The sequence below is a fragment of the Saimiri boliviensis genome, chromosome X (assembly GCF_048565385.1).
Source record: "Saimiri boliviensis isolate mSaiBol1 chromosome X, mSaiBol1.pri, whole genome shotgun sequence".
NCBI classification, from domain to species: domain Eukaryota; kingdom Metazoa; phylum Chordata; class Mammalia; order Primates; family Cebidae; genus Saimiri; species Saimiri boliviensis.
In genome coordinates this window covers 135,767,511-135,789,162 of record NC_133470.1, presented here as the reverse complement: position 1 = coordinate 135,789,162, position 21,652 = coordinate 135,767,511, and the positions used below count along the sequence as shown (strand labels likewise).

Below are 21,652 nucleotides of genomic sequence, written 5' to 3'. Positions count from 1 at the left end.
TTTTTTTTTAATGTTTTCGCTCATTAGCTGCTTTGGTCAAAAATAAGAGCCGTCAAACAGGAATTTGGGATGCTCATGACTGTTTATAGGCCTTCAGTGTAGTATTTACTGAATATAAGTGCTTGTTAAAGCCAATTTATCTGTTAATTCAAACATTTTGTTGACACCTATTATACAAAAGATACTTAGCTAAGTATTTTTGAGAACTATAGATGACTAGACTTGGACCCTTACATGTAGGAGCTTTATGTTCAGGAATAAGACATGTACAGCTATAGCAAACATATGAAAGTCCTAAAAGTGAAATAGAAATGAAGTGATACTGATTTGCAAGGAATGAGGGCAGGGAAGACAGAGACATGGACATCATCATGGAAGCAGAGGTAATTGAGCTGGGTCTTTATAGCTGGTTAAGATTTGGACATTTAGTACTATGTTTGGGGGTGGGGGAAAGAAGAAGTTTTCAGTAAAACAAATTGTATATGGAAAACCCTGGTGCTTATATTGTCATATTCCCAAGCAGTAGTAGGTATATAACATGAGGTCCTTTAAATGTTGGTCTAAGAAATTCAGACTTTAATTGATAAGAAACTTAGGGGCCGGGCATGGTGGGTCACGCCTGTAATCCCAGCACTTTCGGAGGCCGAGGTGGGCAGATCACCTGAAATCAGGAGTTCAAGACCAGCCTGATCAACATGGTGAAACCCCATCTCTGCTAAAAATAAAAAATTAGCCAGGCATAGTGACGGGCACCCGAAATCCCAGCTACTTGGGAGTCTGAGGCAGGAGAGTCGCTTGAACCTGGGAGGTAGAAGTTGCAGTGAGCCGAGATCACACCACTGTACTCCAGCTAGCATGACAGAGCAAGATTCCATCTCAAAAAATAAGAAAAAAGAAAGAAATTTGGAAGCATCGAGTGATCTTAGAAGCCAGATAGTAGCAGAGGTGTTTTTTTTGTTGTTGTTGTTATTGTTCTGTTTTGTTTTTTTAAAGACAGAGTCTTGCTCTATCGCCCAGGCTGTAGTGCAGTGGCACAATCTCGGCTCACTGAAACCTCTGCCTCCCGCCTCCTGGGTTCAAGTGATAGTCCTGCCTCACCTCCCAAGTAGCTGGGACTACAGGCACTTACCACCACGCCCGGTATTTTTTTGTAGTTTTAGTAGAGACAGGGTTTCACACAGAGCTGTATTTAAGGAAGTTGAGTGGAACAGTATAAGATGAGAGGACCTGAGAGCCTGAATAGGCATAATGCCTTTGAGAATGAACATGAGAAGAATAAGAGCACAAATGCTGAGTTAGAATCTCTAGGAGAAGGGAATTTATTATTGTTATGCAATAGGGTATAGGGAAGAGTTAAATATGACTTTATATTAAACATGCTTATGATTTCTTGTACATTTATCTGTGGGACTATTTTCAGTCCTAGCATGAGGGTTGATCAGAGGAGATTCATATTTGCTTTTGCTGGGTTGCAAAACCAACCTAGGCTGAAGTTAATATTTTGGCGTAAGGGTTTTTTTTTTTAAAAGACTCTTGAGGAGCTATGAATTCAGGCTGCAGGAAGGCTGGCTTTGGACTAGGAATTCTCAGAAAAGATTTTTACCTTCTCCGTCCACACCAAGGTTTGATATGGGCAATTTTCTTTTCAGGCCCTGTGGGAGATGAGCAAGTTTATTTCTAATTTACTGTTAAACTGAGGTGTAGTCCTCTGGGGTTTCTACCCCCCTGTACTTGAGGCCTTGAAAACCGAAGCTCAAGTTCATCTAGGTTCAGAATATTCACTCAAGGTCAAAGCTGACTCTACCGATATTTATCGCTCCAAGTTCATATTTCACTTAGCTTTGGCCTCCAAGTATTCCTTACTTTCTAGCCAGATTATCTGTACATTTTAAATTCTTTTTTAAAATATTCATCACATTTAGTTCTTTTCACTGCGAGTTGATATCATGGTACATATTCTGTCATACTTTCAGAAACAGACGTTAAGGTAACTCCTTCTTACATGGACATGTGACACCTCAGAATGACTTTGTTCTTATGTTATAGCTTCCTAGTTTCCTAAATATGAGATATTGGTACTAGAATACAGAAGTTATGGTACCTGGTCTTTTCTGATCCAACTTTTTTAGTAATACTCATTTTTAGAATAGGGAAATACACTATTATAACTACCTATTGAAGAATCAGAGTGATTCAGGAGGTGATTTCTTGGGCAAGAACTATGTTCTGTCAATAGATGAAGTTTCCAGTACCTCTTTCACACAACTCTTCCCTTCTCCATTCACAAAAGAAATATTTCAAAAGAAAAAATTCTAAGAAAAAAAAATCTGTATAGTCTACACAGATCATTATCTTATTAATGGACCCTTAGTAATGAATGTCCATGTGCTTCTGTGTGGATATGTGTAATTTTTATTTTTCAGTTCAGGACTAGAAGGCATCGAATGAAAGCTGCCTGCATGCAGTCACTTCAGGCTCTAGGATCACCCACAGTGGTTCTTCTTATCATACAGAGTGACCTGATATTGTAGGATTTTGCCATAGGAAAATCCGTCTTAGTTGTTATGTGCCACTAGTAACGGGTTTTACCAGGGAAACACATATGCCAGCTGTTAAGTGTCATAGTAATGATGGAAATGTTAAAACATAAATCAATCATAGATTAGCCATTTTTAAGTGTAATATGCACCAATGAATGACTGTGGCATCTTAAATGCATTTTATTTATAGATCTAGCGATTGAAGGTCAATAACTGGAAAGGCTGGCTTTTAATTTGTTAGATTAGGAAACAATGTAATTTCTAACTTGTATAATTTAGGATTTTTTACAGTTTGGCAATATAGTTCTTTGATTGAATTAAATAAGCTTTATTTTCATTATCTACTGTGTATCGAATTGGTACTACTTTCTAGTGATATCGAGATGATTAAGATATTGCTGATGGCTCTAAGTAACTCACACTTAATGGAGGAGCCAGATCTCTAAAGGAATGATAGTGCAGTATATTAAGTGCTACGTCCAAGATAGGGACAAAACTCTGTAGAGGCCCAGAGGAGGGAATAATTAATTCTGCTTGGAAGGGTTCAGGAAGGCATCTCAAAGGAGATGGCATTTTAGCCCAGCCAAATGTGTTCAGGTTGAGAAAGAATAGGATATAAAAAACATTCAGCAAAGGTATACAGGCTTGGAATGTCCTGACTTTTATCTAAGAATAGTGAGTAATCTGGTTTGGCTGGAGCATTGGGATATTTGGGTGTTATTAAGTTAATTTGGAGCCAGATTTTAAAAGGTACTAAATGACCTACTTGTTACTTAAGCTCTATCATATAGATAGGGAGAAAAAATAAGGATAAGTAGCAATACTTTAACGTTTTAAAAAGATCAGCCCAGTAATGAATGTGTAGAAGAAATTGGAGTAAAGGGAAGGAAAAAATGCAAAACAAAACAAAAATCAGAGCGACTACTGTAATTTCATAGCTCTTCTATCCACCTTAATACATTATTATAGCTATTTGTCTATCTCAAAGCCAAGACTGTGCTTTAATCTTTTCTTTCTTTTTAATTTTATGTATGTATGTATTTAAGCAACAGAGTTTTACTCTGTCACCTGGGCTAGAGTTGACATGATCATAGCTCACTGCAACCTTGAACTCCTAGGCTCAAGTGATCCTCCCACCTCAGCCTCCAGAGTAGCTGGGACTATAAGCATACGCCGCCATACCTGCTTAGTTTCTGTTGTTGTTGTTGTTGTTGTTATCTTTGTTTTTACTTTTGAAAACATGAGGTCTTATTCTGTTGCCCAGGCTGGTCTTGAACTTCTGCGCTCAAGTGATCCACCTGCCTCGGCCTCCTAAAGTGCTGGAATTACAGATGCGAGCTACCACAGCTGGACTTTAATCATTTTTGCATTGACTTTGCCTATGATCATGCATATTATAACTGTAGAATAAATGAATTAATGAATGAAAGATCTAAGCAATAATTGTTGAGGGCTCTAAACAGGGTAGTAGAAATTTAGGCAGAATTTTGCAGGTGAAGGGAAGGCTTAGGGAGGGAAGATTCAAAAATGAATGGAAGGTTTCTTATTTCTATGATATATATTTTGTCATGATACCTTTCACTGGAGTAGTGAACAGACACAACACTTCTCAGGTAACTGAGAATGAGTTCGTGTTGGAGCATCTTTATTTAGAGGGCCTGTGGAAGAGGTAAGAAGTTGGATTTCTGGGTCTGCAACCTGGAGAAGAAGCCTGGGCTGAAGATACAGATGCAACACACGTAAGCACATAGATTAATGATTAAAGTCAGGGTAGTGGATTGAATGGGGAAAAAATACAAAGTAAAAATACTAGAGGGTGGGGATTTGGGGGTCACTAATATATAAGGAGTGGATAGAAGAAGAGAATACAATATGGGAAAAAAAAGACTAGTCAGAAGCATAGGATTGTTTATCAGAGAAGTCTGGTCTTTGAAGTCATTAAGAAGAAAGTTTCAAGGCAAAGAACTATAAGTAACTTAATAAATTCAGTAGTTTCCTATATCAGTGTATACACATATATGGGTATGTATGTAGCCTACTTATATTGACATAGGGGGCCGGGTGCAGTGGCTCATGCCTGTAATCCCAGCACTTTGGGAGGCCAAGGTGGATAGATCATGAGGTCAGGAGTTCGAGACTACCCTGGCCAACATGGTGAAACCCCATCTCTACTAAAGATACAAAAAATTCTCTGGGCGTGGTGGTGGGTGCATGCAATCCCAGCTACTCGGGAGGCTGAGGCAGGAGAATCGCTTGAACCCAGGAGGCACAGGTTGCGGTGAGCCAAGATTGTCTCACTGCAACCTCCGCCTCCCGTATTCAAGTGATTCTCCTCACTCTGTCCGGAAAAAAAAAAAAAAAAAAAAAAAAAAAAAAAAAAGAGTTGAATGATAGCAAGGTCATTCCTATCTGTTATCGAATTTCAGATCTTAAACCAGTAGGACAATTTCTAGGAAGAACACTTTGTGATTCATTTCTCAACTAAGAGAATAGTGCTTTTATTTTTCTAGTGATCAGCGTGAAGTAGTTTTTTTCATTATGTGTGTTTATGCATTGCAGTTTCATTGATTACATACTTTAAAAGGTTTTAATGTGGCCAAGTATTGAGGATGTAGCTGTAAGAGCCTTTATGTGGTGGTAAACTCTAGCATTTAATAACTGCTAAAAATGCAACATCTTCTCTCCTATTGTCTTTGACAGGTTTTTTGTTATTATTTTGATACTCTTCTTTTTGCCAAGAGGTAACTCATTCCCAAAGGTATTTTATGCCAGGGAAATTTCATTCCACTTTGTTATAGAAGGCTAGGTTTGATATTAACCTTTGAGTATGCATTTTTACTGTGGATTATATATTACTGGGATTACTTAAGCAAAATTCATATTGAGATTCTTTATTTTAAATCTGATAATGGCCATTCGTATTAAAGCCCAGAAAACTGCCAGCAAATAATCATCTTTACCTTTGGGAAATAGTGAAGTCGTTGCATCGTGCTCGAATTACCATAGAATATGTCAGCAGATACACTCATTGATTCATTTCCGTTCTTTTTGTTAAACCAAACTTTTCTTTCATCATTTTTAATAATGTAATTTTCTATGTCTGATATGCTTACCTGTCATTTTACAGAACCACATTTCTTTGTATATCTCCCTCTATTAGAGTACATGCAGTTCAGTGTTTGTAGAATGAGCCATTAACTGGGAATTGGCATTTACAAAGGTGCCTATTAAGTGCCAGTTACTCTGCTTTGTTTTAAACGTAGTTCACTTAATGAAATGATAGGCAAATATGCTAAGGGAGGCAATTTGTTGTAGTGGAATGAACATTCATTGAAACCATAGGTTTGATTGAGGTTTGAATCCCAGATCTAATAGTCATTTGGTGGACAGAGTCACTTCACGGGTCTGAGACTGAATTTTTTGTATACTAAAAATGGGATCCTATCTTGAAGAGTTATTATGATAATTAAAGAATTGAGAGTTATAATCTAAGATGTTCATTAAATAGAAGATATATAATAATCAACATCATTAATAATAACTACTATTAGAAAGGAAACTAAATGTTTGCTTTGAGTGCTATTACTAAATGATAAGTCATACATGGCAAAAGGAGACATGGGAATGTACAGGCAAATGCCTTTTGAATAAAGCCTGAAAGAAAAATTAATTGAAGTGTTAATTTGACAATTATGTTGCATTATGTAAGTTTCTTAAGGCCAGTGACTTGTTTCCTGGAATTCTTTCACTTCTTAGGGTAACAGCTTGCCCCCTACTAGGAACTTAACTATTTCTTTAATTTGATTACATTGAAGCCGTTGGAGGAAGCGTGCTTTTTTTCACTAAAAAAGGACCCAGCAAATTTCATTCTTTCATTGGAATATTTTCTCTTGATATGAGGATGCAGTTAGTAAGTTGAGAAAGTCACCTGTTGTCATATTGGCAGGTCACCTAACTGGTCCATCTGTACTTGTGGAGGGAAGCTTTAATAACTACCATTAGGTCTGCACAGTGTCAGATTTCACATACTCATCACACCATAGCTAATTGGGTAACAGCCAGTTTATCTCCATCACCTAATGTTATAGGTAAATACTTCACATTTTAGGTTAACCCTAATATCACAGAATGGAATAATGTTCTAATCCTCATAGCAGTTTGTTATCCAAATAACTTTTTGTATGCCAATAAAACGGCATCGGCTGCTGCTTCTGTGGCATTTCCCCTTGAATATGCCATTTTATTCATTTGTTGACTCAGATAGATGGAGTTGTCATGTTTCTTTGTTGGAACTGTTGACAGAATCTTGTGGGCTGTGCTTGTATAGACGTTTGGTTCTCTAAACAATAATTTTCAATTTAGTTCTGTTGGTACTGCTACAAGCTACTTTTCTCTTCCTGTGACATTGGGAAATGTTCTTTTGTTATCAGTAAAAAGAGGGTGTGGTACTGTCTATGTAGACTTTATTTTGCTATTTAATTTCATTAGAGAGCGATTCCAGGAAGCTTTGGGCCATTGTATCACCTTGTCTCATTCCATTATATGTATTGATGCAACATGGATCGTTGAACAGTATAATCTCTTTTGCACGGTTCCTATTGATTTTATCCAGTAAATCATTGTCTGCTGGGTTTATTCTGAAATCATTTTAGGCATAAAAACTATTCTTGAACTTGACAATCAGGTGTCTTCTTATAATAGATAAAATTACACAAAACTGGGATCCAGTCACTTTGTTTTTTTCTCCTTCACACTACATAGTTACCTTTCCTACTAAACTAACCAAGTGAGTGGTCTCTATTCATCAAATGTTTCCATTCCCTTTCTCACTTCTTGTAATATGGCTTCTCTTATTGTTCTTTTGCAAATTGCTCTATGTGATCTGAAATGGCCTATTTTCTTCTGGGCTTTATTTTTATTTTTATTTTTAAAGGATTTAGACTATGCGTGATCTTCCTGCTGCTTTTGACACTGTCGATTACTTTCTCTTACTGAAACATTTTCCTTTCTCACTTCTGGACATAGAACTCCCCTGTTTCTCATACCTTTTTTATTGTTCTTTTTGTACTCTTAATTGGCTGTTCTTTCTTCTCTGGGCTCAACACTTCAGGCATCCTCACTGCTTAGGCTTTAGTTATACCTTGAAGACAGAAGATCATCAAATTCACATTTATCTTCCTGTACCCTCATTTTTCCACTGTAACATTTCACATATTTTATTCATATAATATTTCCTGAGCATCATTTTCCACATACCATGAGAGGAGGGATTGATGTGAGAGATAAAGTTGTACCATGAATGCTCTTTTCCCTACAAGTTTATAACTTAGATAAGTCAATAATATGCATATATGAGAATGAATTAAGTAGGGCAGCATATGGAAAATACCTTTTCAGTGCTATAGATAGAAGAAGAATGTAGTGGTAATTGGAGAAGGTTTCATACAGAAAGTGACGCTTGACTTGGGTTTTAATGGATAGATAAAGGTTTGACAGCAAAAATGTGAAAGGAGATGAACTGAAAGTATTTTACAGTCGTTCAGGAGTCTTGTCATACCTTTCCTATCTTTAGCTACACTTGTCCTAGTAGACTATAGGCAAAAATCACTTAAAATTAGAACCTGTAATCTCTCCATCTGTATTAGGCACACAGAATAACGGTGTACACAATAGCTCATGTCATATCCATAAGATGTTAAAAATGTGTATATTTTGGAGGCAGGACTTCAAGGATTATGTTACCTAGAAATAACTATTTTATTTTCTATATTCACTTATACCTATTACATCTTACATGCCTCAGTTTTCTTTAAATAGTGACCCGGTATCAGATAGAATCTCTGCCTTTTTGAATGTCTTATCAGATTCAGTTCCATGAAATCTAAGTGGAAAGCTAGATATATAGTTGACCCTTGAACATGGGGATTAAGGGTGCTGGCCACCCCCTATGCAGTTGAAAACTCGAGAATAACTTTGACTTCCAAAAAACTTTACTAATAGTCTACTATTGATCACAAGCCTTACAGACAGCATAAACAGTGGATTAACACATGTTTTGTACTTTATGTTGTATTTCACATGTGTTACATACTGTATTTTTACAATAAAGTAAGACAGAGATGAGAATGTTGTGAAGAAAATTTTAAGACAGAGAAAATATATTTACTATTAATTAAGTGGAAGTGGATCACCATAAAGTTTTCATCCTTGTTGTCTTCACGTTGAGTAGGCTGAGAAGGAAGAGGAAGAGGAGAGCAATTGGCCTTGCCGTCTTGGGTGGCAGAAGAGGAAGAAAATCCATATGAGTGGACCCTTGGCTGTTCAAGCCTAAGGTGTTCAAGGGTCAGCTCTATTCAGCTTTTTTTCATTCTTCATGGATTGTCACAACCAATTCTGGAGTCTGTGTTTTTTAACTGATATTTGAGTGAAATTTTCCAGTAAGAAACAGGAATTTATTGTTTCTTATAAGCCAGTTTTAATATTTAATTTGATTTCGTTACGACACTTCTGTTCCAAATTTTACATATTTACTTCCTGCTCTGTCTCTGTAGTTATAACCTGTTCTTAAGTTCAGATTCAAAGCATTCTGGGCTAAAAGAAGAGGCACACTTTGGTGGCAGCCATGAGGGAAGCAACAATGATCCCCCACAGTGATAGGACTGAAGTGGCTGGGGTGAAGTAAAGGCCAGCACAGCGGGTTTGAAATAGTTTGCTAGGAAAAAGAGTCAGCAGGTTGCTGTCCTGATCCAGTCAAATACATTTGCCGTCTGCAACTATTACCAGTTGCTTCTTACCTGGGCTATTACTTTGTCTTTTATCTTCAATAAGTTTTCAGTAAAACCTTCAATTCATGGGATTTCTGATTTTTTTTTTAACATAATACAGATTTCATTCTAATCTTTACGAGATGTTTTTTACTTTATATGATAATAGCTCTGTCTGCAGTCTACAGATTTCAGAAAGCTAGTAAGTATTTTCGGGGCCATATATTGAAGATCCACTATACATTTGAGTTTTACTTTGCCTTCAAATGTAGTGTTTAATCTTAAACATTGCATTCATCGTATATATGTCTCTATAAACAGTATAGGACCTTCTATTATCTAACTCTTGGCTACAAAATTAGTAAGAGGTGCACAGTGGTCAGTTACACATTATTTTACTATAAATAGCTAGTCTTATGTTTTTGTTCTATATTGTTTGCGGTAATGTTACAAATGCTCTACAGCACTGAATATAGTATTAAATGGTAGTTCTCACAGAAGACAGAGTTTCTCATAGCTGAGCTGCTATCCAACAATTTTTTTTAAAGTTCTTAAAAGCTGACAGTCTAAACTGTTTCTGGCATTTAGTAGAATAAATATCTCATGGAAACGGATTGTTAACTGAAGCTACCTAATTATAATACACAAATGCGTGCACACACACACACACACACACACATGCACCCCCCAGTTGTGATTGTCAATGGCTCAATATTAAGCTGAGTTTACTTACTGAATAGGTTTCATAACAAGTTGACTCTGTGTACTTTGATGAATAGGTTACATGTTAAAATCAGGGTTATTTTCATAGATGATATCAAGATGCTACTTGCTAACTGAAATGGACCTTGACGTAAAGCAGAGTATTAGACTCAGTAATATCCACTTTCAGTAGAATTTGGTTTTTGAGATCTGTTGGTCTAAGGCACACAAACTTTAAAATGACTACGTAGTATCCAGAAGCAATGAAACTAAGCTATGATGTGCTTGCTTAACATTTTATCTAGCTCAGCTCTGGACTTTTATTAGATTGAATTTTCTCTCTTTTGAAGACTCTAGTTTTTATTGAATAAAATATTTCATCTCTTCCTTATTTGCATATTCCAAGTCTTTGCCTGCCTTGATTGTGACCCGGCAGAATAGGAGTGTGTGTCCAGCAAGCAAGAATACATTCATTTTAACTACCTTTTGATTTCTTTTTCAATAGCAGATTATCGTTTTTTTTAAATTTATTTTCCCATCTCCTCTACCGCTGTGACACCTGTACCTATAAAAGCGGGGAGAGGCAGTGGTATCTGATATTAATTTTAGTATTTATTATGTGCATAGATAGTTTTAATTAATTCATAAAATTCATTCTAACTTATTCTAAGAACTTATACACCCGTAGCATAGTGATAGATTTTATAAATATATGCAAGCTCCTTGGCCTCAAGTATATGTCTAGTTTGTAATTGATTTAAAAATTAACAGAGTGTACTTCGAGGATCCTTTGCTCTTTCATAAAATCTCATTACTTGTCACTCCTATGAGCCCAATGGTTGACCCAGTACTGCCTTCAGTGTTAGATTCCAAGATTTGGAAGAAATTATGAAGAGGGCTTTCATGGGTTACTGTTAACAATATTTGCACTTTTCTACTTGGGACATATTTATTGAGCTATTATACAGTGTTGTGTTACGTACTATAGAGCAGTTATTCTGAACCTTGCCAATATTTTGGAATTACCTGAGGAGTTGTTAAGAGATACGGGTCCTGAGGCCCTACCTGCAGTGATTTCAGCATTCTAATTCAGTAAATATGAGTGTGTTAGAATTCAGATCACAAGTAGATGAGAAAATAGGAGGCAAGGGCAGGGAGATGGTGTCAGCTTTCTTCTAAGATGCTTGGTAGTATAACAGGACAATAGATTGAGAAGGAAACAAGAGAACTTAAAGCCTATTTGAATTTTATTCTCATCATGTCTTTTTACATTTCCAAAATGGTCTCCAGTGTTACTTTTCTGCTTTCAAATAGAATGTCACCAGCAGACTAAACTTGACTTAAAAGAAGAAACAAGGGGCCAGGTGTGGTGGCTTATGCTTGTAATCCCAACACTTTGGGAGGCTGAGGTGGGCAGATCACTTGAGGTCAGGAGTTCGAGACCAGCCTAACCAACATGGTGAAACCCAGTCTCTACCAAAAATGCCAAAAAAATATTAGCTGGGCATGGTGGCAGGTGCCTGTAATCCCAGCTACTCAGGAGGCTGAGGCAGGAGAATGGCTTGAACCCAGGAGGCAGAGGTTGCAGTGAGCTGAGATCGTGCCACTGCCCTCCAGCCTGGGTGACAGAGAGAAACTTTGTCTCAAAAAAAAAAAAAAAGGAAAGAAATGAAATGTTCAAGTACACCCTATCTTACTCTTCTCAGAATTCTTCTAATGTTTTTATCACCTTCAAAAGCATACACTGATGTGGTTTCTGTACTAAAGAAAATAACTGATGAAAGATAAAATTGAAACCAGTTGGAATCCAAATGGGGAAAACAGGGACAGTGTAACTCGGGATGTTTCCCATTGAGCTCAGCCAGCAACAAACAAATTGAGATACACAGTAATATTTTTATGTGCATAGAATAAGAGAACTGTATTATATAAAATACAAAAGTTTGGGGGGGGGGTGTGTGTGTTTGTGTGTGTGTTTACAGAACTTGGGTTTTTTTTTTTTTTTTCATTTTATTATAAACCAGTATATCCCAAGTGAAACGTTACCAAACACTGTAGCTACTTAAGAGCTCTCATTCAACCCCAGTAAGGATCGGATGGTAGAAGCTGATTTTTTAATTTTATTAAAGTTGAGTTGCTTTTTCAGTCATTTTATTGACAACATACATGAGACTATAGGGGGAATAAAATAACGGACAGTTACTGTTTCGATCAGATAATTGATCCCTGTAGGACTGACACATTCAAAAACCACGAGGAGTATAAATGTGTTTGATTATGTGTATCCTACTTGAAAAACAGAATGTCAACAATTATAGCAAGGAGCTTCTAGATCCTAATTTGCAAGGGGAGTGTTGAACATTTTCTCATATTTGCAAAAGGGGAAACAAGTATAAATTGACCTCAGTTGCAGAAGGAAGGGGATAAGGAATCAGACTTTTGTTGAGCATCTTGTTATGTCAGGGCTTTGGAAACTATGGCCTGCAGGCCAATCTAGCTGGCCAGCTATTTTTATAAATAAGATGGTATTGGAACACTTCTATGCTTGTGTGTTTACTTACTATTTCTGGCTGCCTTCACAATACAATAGCAGAGTTCAGTTGTTGCAACAGAGATATTATAACCGGCAAAGCCTAAAATGTTTACTATCTAACCTTATACAGAAAAAGTTTGCTGACCTTTTTATGTTACTGGAACTTTTACATGTATGTTCCATTTCTTTCTCACAACATTCCTATGAAGCAGACATCATTAGCATGTGCTATAAATAATCTGAATGTCCTATACTTCAAACCTGATGAATACTTTTTTAATACCCACATTTTCATAGTCCTGAAACCCTACTTACGTGATATCTAGAATTCGCTTCAACTGCTTTTCAAAGACTCTCCTGGTTGGTTATGGGAGTCTCTGGGGATGGAGATGATCAGAAACTAATCAGCTAATGTTCTTTGGCTTTGGATTTTTCCTCTCACTTATGCCTTCCGTGAGCACATTGCTCCATTCTACACAACCATTGTTTTATGTTCCGTTTTTCTTTTTATTTATTTTTTGTTCTTTCTTTGTGTTGGGGATATAATTTTTTAAAGAGTATTACATGGTAAAAATTCATCGTTATATCCCCCCAAACTTCCAGGAATCTGATTTTTTTAATTGTACTTTAGGTTCTGGGGTACATGTGCAGATCATGCAGGATTGTTGCTTAGGTACATACATGGCAAGGTGGTTTGCTGCCTTCATCCCCCCATCACCTATATCTGGTATTTCTTCCCTCATTATCCCCACCGTCTCCTCCCCCACTGTCCTTCCCCTGCCCCCACCACTGACCGCAGTGTGTGATGCTCCTCTCTCTCTATCCACGTCTTCTAATTGTTCAACACCTGCCTGTGAGTGATTAACATAGTGTTTGGTGTTCTGTTCTTGTTCTACACAACCATTTTTTTTGTTCGGCATCTCCTCTGAGCCCTTGGATTCTTGACATAATCTCCAACCCTCTCACTCCAGTTCTTTGTACATAAGTTATATGGCTGGACTATGTAAGTATGGAAAACACACCCCTGCACACCGTTGTTCCATCTTTAGTCTCTAGTCTTCATCTTCCCCTGCAAACCTAAAAAATTAATAACAGCCAGCACCTCCTGCAGCAATCACCAACCGTCAAACTCAGAATTAGATTTCAGGCATATAAGGATACCAACCCATGTATAGAAAAAAAGAAATCATAGCTTTGAGTTAACATTCAGGAAGGCACAGCAAAACACTTAATTAGGCCACAAGGAAGAACTTAATGAGGAATATTAAAGTACGGGTTATGTTCAGCATATCCACTGAAATTTTTTATCTCAAATTATTGAGTAATAAATATGTAGGAGGCAACTGTGAGTCTCCTAGTCTGAAAAGTCCTACATTGTCAACTTGAGATTATGGCTACGGATATTTCAGGGTGTTACTTTGTTTAGTCTTGCTCAGCAAGGTAACTGCATTTTGCATTAAACTAAATTGTGTGAAGGATTTGCATCAAGCTGAGATGGTTCATATTAAATCAGAAAAGCCAGGGTGTGAGAATACCCAAACTGTATTCTCAATAAGACTTGTCCTATTGGCCTAGTGATACTGGATTTTGTAGCATCGTAATTCCTGCAGATACGCCTTTCTTAGTACTTTGCTTGATGCACTTAGCTCTTGGAGTTGATTGCAGGACTCATTGATTCGTGGCATGAATTCTGACATTTAACATAACAGGAAGTTCTCTGAATAATGGGATAGCCAGAATAATGTCAGTTCATACTTAAAAAGCCAGAGACAACTTGTGGGTAAAAGGATTGACTTGAGCTTGAATAAGGTAATTCATATAGGTTAAAGGTTAACAGGAAAGCACCTTGACAACCTCATTTGTCACATATAGTCATGTACCACAATACGATGTTTTGGTCAACAATGGACTGCATGTATGATGATGATTCCCTAACATTATAATGAATCTGAAAAATACCAATTGCCTAGTGACATTGTAGCCACCGTAACATTGTAGTGCAATGCATTACTCCCACGTTTGTGGTGATGTTGCTGTGGTTGTTGATGTTGTGGTGATGTAATTGTATGTGCTATACTTACATATTACTGGCAGCACATACAATTACATACCATTGATAATAATAAACAACCATGTTACTGGTTTATGTATTTACTATATTTTTCATTGTTATTTTAGAGTGTACTCTTACATGTTAAAAAAAAAAAAAAAAGTTAACCGTAAAAGAGCCTCAGGCAGGTCTTTCACAAGGTATTCCAGAAGAAGACATTGTTATCATAGGCGGTGACAGCTCCTTGTGTGTTATTGCCCCTGAAGACCTTCCAGTGGGACAAGATGTAGAGGTGGAAGACAGTGGTATTGATGGTCTTGACCTTGCGCAGACCTAGGCTACTGTGTGTGTTTGTGTCTTAGTTTTTAACAGAAAGGTTTAAAAAGTAGAAAATAAAAATTAAAAAAAAAAATTTAAACAGGAAAACTCTTACAGAATAAGGATAAAGAGAAAATTTTTGCACATCTATGCAGTGTGTTTGTATTTAAAGTGTGATTACAAAAGAGTGAAAAGTTAAAAAAAATCAAAAAGTTTATAATTACTATAAGCTAGGTTTAAGTTATTATTGAAGAAAGAAAATTTTTATGAATTTGATGTGGCTTATGTGTACAGCCTGTGTCAACAGCGGTGGACAATAATGTCTTAGGCCTTCACATTCATCCACCACTTACTGACTCACCCAGAGCAATGTCCAGTTCTGTAAGCTACCTTCATGCTAAGTACCCTATACAGGTAAACCATTGTCTTTTATATTGTAATTTTACTATACCTTTTCTGTATTTAAATATGCTTACATATAGAAATACTATTGTGACCATTGCCGATAGTATTCAGTACAGTAACATGTTGTACAGGTCTGTAGCCTAGGAGCAATAGGCTACAAGCCTGTGAGGCAGTCTATACCATGTAGGTTTGTACAAATGAACTCTATGATGCTTGCATAATACCAAAATCATCAAAGGAGGAACTTCTCAGAATGTATCCTCATCATTAAACAAGACATAACTATACTACTTTGAGGTAAAAACCATACTTCAGTTTTGGTATTTAAGTTACCACTTTAAAGAAGGGAAATTCTTCCCTAAAACCTCTAAGACAACTTTATTTGTCCTTCCTAAAATATACATTACCTGCTGAGCTATTGAGACCCATTTGAAAATACACAGCATTAGCTATGCATGCTGTTAAACATAGTGTGTTGGTGACATTTAGCAGTGTTTAGTAATTGGCTTAATGAACAGGTGTGCGAGTATATTAGTTATGCAGATGTTAATTTGCAGTAACATGTGCTTCCTGATTTGGGGGGTTCTTGTATAAACTACTACCAGTAAGATTTGTTCCTTAATTAGGAAATCACTACAAAGTATGTGTGTGTTATCCCCACCATTAGAATCATTAGTCTTGTTTAATGTGCTCTGAACTTCAGAAACACTCTTGGTAATGCCATTCCTATTGCTTCAGGTACTACACAGGTGTCAGAATGAAATCTACCTTTCTGTGGGATGCCTTGGTTAGCGTGCAGCTGTAGGCAACATGGAGAGGGGAAGCTTCACAGCTGTAATATGTAGCATGTGCGAGGAGACAGAAATGGAGTCTTACTGCATATTGCATCCGCTTTCCCGCTCCAGGTTTAACACATGTGTTATTCCTCACAAAATAGACTCAACAGCAGTTGAACTCAAAATTGTGGTTCCTTACAAACTGATGAATCTTTATCAGCATTTTTAATTATTCTTGTCCCTATTGTTTGTAATTCCTGTGTACATTTGGCACTTGGGATTTCCAAGGTTCACAGTTTGTAAACTATACAAATAGATGGGAATATTGATTACATTTAGTCATATGATTTTTATTTTTATGTCAAAAAATGGGAAATTACAAAGGCTAATGTAGCAAATGCCCATCTACCAGCCACCTAGAATGAATAGGTGTTAACATTTAGTCATATTTACTCTAGATCTTTGCTTTTAAGGAAATAAAACATGAGAGTTAAAATGGAAGTTTCCAGCATCAGATTCCTCATCTTAGGTAACCACTGTCAATAATTGTTGAATATATAGTCTATGTTTTTATAGTTTTGCTATGTGTATACTCATTCATAAATATACACAAGATTAGTCTCTGTTTTATTTTTAACTTAGATGAATATTATACTATAGGTACCATTTCCATAACTTTAATTTTTCTACTCAGCTTTGTATTTGGCATTAATCCTTGTTGAAATATGTAGCTGTAGTACAATCACTGTAAATCCTGTGTGATATTACATTGTATTAATATGCCACAATTTTTCCATTTCATAACCCCCGGGCACATGGACTGTTTATAATTTTTCTACTGTTAAAAACACTGTTGCAGTGAACATTTTTGTCTCCTTGACCATTTGACCTACAAGTGGAAATGTTGGGATATATTTATGACAAGCATACATATCTTTGAATATATTAGATACATGTATATTTTAAGTCATTGCTGAATATTCACTGTCAACCGTTGGCATAATCAAATTCTTCTTCATATGCTCATCAATAATTGATATTATGTGTCTTATAAAAATTTTTCAATTTGATGACTATTAATAGTATTTCTTTGGTTATTTTCATTTGCATTTCCCTGGTCACTGCTGAAGTTGAGTATGTTTTCATTACTAGCTATATGACCTTGGGCATATGATTAAATTTGCCTTGATTTCCTCATTTGTAAAATGACAGTGGTTCATACCTCTCATGTAAAATGGTATAACAATTAATGCCAGATACAGAGCAAATATTTAATAAAAATTGCTTTTGGAGGTGCTTGTGAAGACTGTATTGGTGGTTACCAGTAGTAAAACTACTGCTACTACTGTTACTGTGGTTTTTGTAATACTGTCATCTGTTGTGTATTGCGTATGTATTTATCTGTTGATCTAATCTTCCTTGCCCTTTTCCATCAGGTATTTTCAGAAATGCATAGATAAAGATGATTCAGAATAGAGTAGAAAATAACAAAAATACTTAAACCTATCACACGCAAAAGCCAGTCGATTTTCCGTATCTTTCATTGCCATTCTTGCACTCATTTTAATATTATCAAGTTATTAATTGAAATTAAAATACCATTTCAACCGGTATGTTAAAAAATTATTTCCATGTAGCTGAAATCACCTCTGGAATTGTATCCACATGGATAAAATATGTATTTAAGTATATATGGATCACAATTCTTATATTTGTATGTTATATGTAAAAGTTCAGTTGGGCATTTACTTGTTAAATATACAAATATGTATCCATGAAGTTACATAAATTTTCAGTGTGTTTGTTGGCACTACTATTATTAGCTTTATTTACCCTGGCTTTGTATGTACTGTCCTTCCACCCCCACCCCCCCACCCACCCCCCACCCCCGCCCCGAGATAGAATTTCACTCTTGTTGCCCAGGCTGCAATGCAGTGGTATGATCTCACTGCAACCTCTGCCTCCGGAGTTCAAGTGATTCTCTTGCTTCAGCCTCCTGAATAGCTGGGATTACAGACACATGCCACCACACCTGACTTAATTTTTGTATTTTTAGCGGAGACGGGGTTTCGCCATGTTGGCCACGCTGGTCTCGAACTCCTGACCTCATGTGATCCACTCACCTTGGCCTCCCAAAGTGCTGGGATTACAGAAGTGAGCCACCACCCCCGGCCTGTATATAGTGTACCTTATAGGAAGGGACATGCTTTTAATTTTCCTCATATTTCTTATGATGCAACACATAATGTGATGCTGATTCAAACATACGATGTTCCCTAATATGGAGCTATGCTTGCAGTAACATAATGAGAATTCACTCAGTGATATGCATGTGTTCATCCAAGCTATATTTTTATGCATAAAGAAAAGTATAAATGTTAGATACCTTTTGGGAATACTTTCATAATTAGTGGTTTACATATGACCATGAGGTATGAGTAGATATTTATGTGTTGCGTACCATTGTATGCTCATGCTAGGCTAATTCATTGTGGGTGTTCATGATCCATGGTTAGTTGTCACTATGTAAATCATCCAATGTTACCTATTTAAAATATCTTAATACTTGCTACAAATTAGAACATCTTGTCACATGTTCGGTGTATCCACTGGGATAGCAGAAATTAATAGGAAATTCCTGAACATTGCCTATATTAGTTTGGGGGAAGAATATAACCATGTTTACTTTATTTATGTTGATGAGCATTTCTCACTCACAAAGGAATACATTTATAGTACAATTGCTTGTAAAAACCCATGTATTAAAGGAAATATAAGAATACTCAGTGGGCATTTTATCTTCGATGATGAGTATCTTGATATTAACATGTCTTTAATAATAATACAAATGTCTTTATTATTATGATTATCTTCCTGCAGACAGTATTTTATGTTTCATTATTATTTTGTCAATTAGCAGTGCCAATGTACACACTCAAATTAATTCAATCTATTGGATTCAAACCCAGTTTTTTCAAAACCATGTTTTTTTTCATTTGCAAGGGAAGATCATGTTTGACTCTAGGCCCCCTTATGAACCTGAGGACCACAGGGAAGTTGATGATAAAATCAATTCTTGAACTTTTTGTATTGAAACTTAAAAAAAAAAAAAAACTTTTTAGTTTCATCCAAGTAATTTCAATAATTATAGAATTGCTATTTATTTAAAGTTTTGTAACCGTTAGAGACATACAGAATAAAAATATCCTAGGACAAGTGACATTTTGAGGTCACTATAAAAGCAAGCAATTTTTAACCTAAGTGTTCAACACTGTAGGGATGCTTGATGTCACATTGCTGTTCTTTGAACTCTCTATTTATCTAAGCCTGTGATTGTGATCCCTAAGGAATGCTTTTAAAAAACAAGAAGGCCAAAGGCAATAATAGCCACTGGTCTGTAATTATTTATCATGGCAAAAGTATGATTAGTTTTGAAAGCCTGTCTAGTTAGAGAACTGTTTTAAACTTGTTTTTCTCTAGTCATTCTCAAAAAGCAGTACCCTCTCATGGAATACTTATCACTTTTCGAATCCAGGATTTAAGCCAAGTTGTATAACACAAGGAAAATACATTAGGATTCAAGAAAGAAAACTGTGAATTATAGATATTTAGGGCATCTAATCTTCATTTTAAACAATTCGTTCACTTGAAAAGAGGAGAGGCTAGACCATATTTTAATTTTAAGAAATGCAAAAATATAAAGTCATGAAATGAGCATGATCTATTCCTGGGTTAGTCAGGATCCTGTTAGTTTGCAGAACCATCTCTGTAGGTCCTTCATGGCATAGCATTTTTTTTCATATATGTACATGGCTAATTAGTCTCTCGTAGCGAATTCTAAGGCATATATTGAGAGATTAGGAAAATTTTCTTGACTGTTTCCTTGACTGGATTCAAATTAGTGAATGATTCTAGAAGTAATTTCAATATGATTCAGATACTTTGCATTTTATAGACAAAGGAAATAACTATTGGACTGTCATTTCCTTACGTACAGTTGTCTTAAGCTGAAACTAGCTTGATAATTAGAGTAAATTAAAATCTTGATTATTGCATATGAAAGACTCTATGGTCTTAGAAAGATCCTTTGAAGAATATTTGAGATGTGTTTTTAATATATTTTAAAACGTATATTTAGAAATATATACAGATAAATATAAATATAAAATATATGCTTTTAATATAATTTAAAAGAAATATATTAAAAGTCACTTTTCTTCCAGCAGTAGCAATGACGATTGTGTTGAATTCATATGGCAAACTGCTTGCCATGTCTCATAAGATCATAATTTTTAAGTGTAATTATTATCCAGTCTCCTTAAACTGCACATAATTTTAGATTGGCCAGAATGATAAAATTTAGCACTGCTAGGACTTTCGTTATTCAGGTAATTTATTTTATTAGTATCTGGTATTTCTGTAGTGTGCTCACTTAACTTTTCTATATTTTGTACCGTTAAAACGAAGGAAGTCTTAACGGACTTGCAGTATTTTGCTGAATTCCATAGGATGTTGCAAAAGTTTTCAAGACGGTAACATCTATGAACGTATTGCTTAGTAAAAATGTATGGTGGCTTTATGTTGCTTTTTCTTTAAAAAAAGAAAATCAATAATGCATTTGTGGTCTTTTTAAAAAAGGTTAGATGAATTAAAATGATATCATTATTGCCTCAAAATGAAGTTATCTGTTAACATTGATAAAGCAGCAGCATGATTATGGTCATATATGAACCAGTAATGCAGCATAGCAGCATGAATTTCGGGGCAAGGACCTAACACTCTACTTTACTGGGAAAGTTCTGGCTTTATTTTTCTCATAGTTTTCGATGGTCTCATTACTTACAACCCTGTTTTTATATTGGAAAAGGTAAACTGCCAACACTTGAGTACAATGATAGCTATAAAATTTCTACACAGGAGGGCTTTGGGGATTCAAGTTAATGCTTTATTTTCATAGCAGATAGCCACATTGCTTTTAGGGCTGGCTCACTTGGGGAGTTGGCTGATGGGGGTTATGGAAGGCTAAAGCCACTCCTTTAAACTATTTTGAATTATATGGTTACCTTCTGAAGAAAGCAAAGTAAATCTTCAGTTGTAAGAAAGCAAATAGCATTTTTCAAATAGTGAGGGAGACAAAGCTGACTTACTCAAAAGACCGATCACTGAGTCTCTTTAATTACATGTATGCAAATGGTGCTACTGTTGTATAACTTGCAAATACTTCATACCTATTCTTCAAAACCATCTCAGCAGGAGTTTTTCTATGGCATCCTGTTTAGCAATTAAACTTACCTTAGGTGCTGTAAAGCAATTTCACTGAATTAAAGAAATGCTTAAATTTTAGCATACTTTAAGAGAAATGCATGTCTTCCTTTTCCCTCAATTAGTTCAAATTAGTGAGACTGTACTATATATTTAATTCCAGTACTGCTGTAGGTAGCTGGTAAAGGAGTAATTAATGTTACACATTAGGTAAGAAGGAGCAATTGATTTTTGGTTCTATTTGGCTTATCTTTTCTGCTTAAGTGCTGGTACTTAATTTGTAGTGAAAACTCTAAACAGAT

General features: G+C 35.9%; 1 protein-coding gene across 5 annotated transcripts in view; it reads left to right on the top strand.

Moving 5' to 3' along the window:
- Window positions 1–21,652, top strand: part of DIAPH2 (diaphanous related formin 2) — a 914,837-nt gene that overhangs the window by 359,581 nt on the left and 533,604 nt on the right. The gene's annotated exons all lie outside the window — the stretch shown is intronic.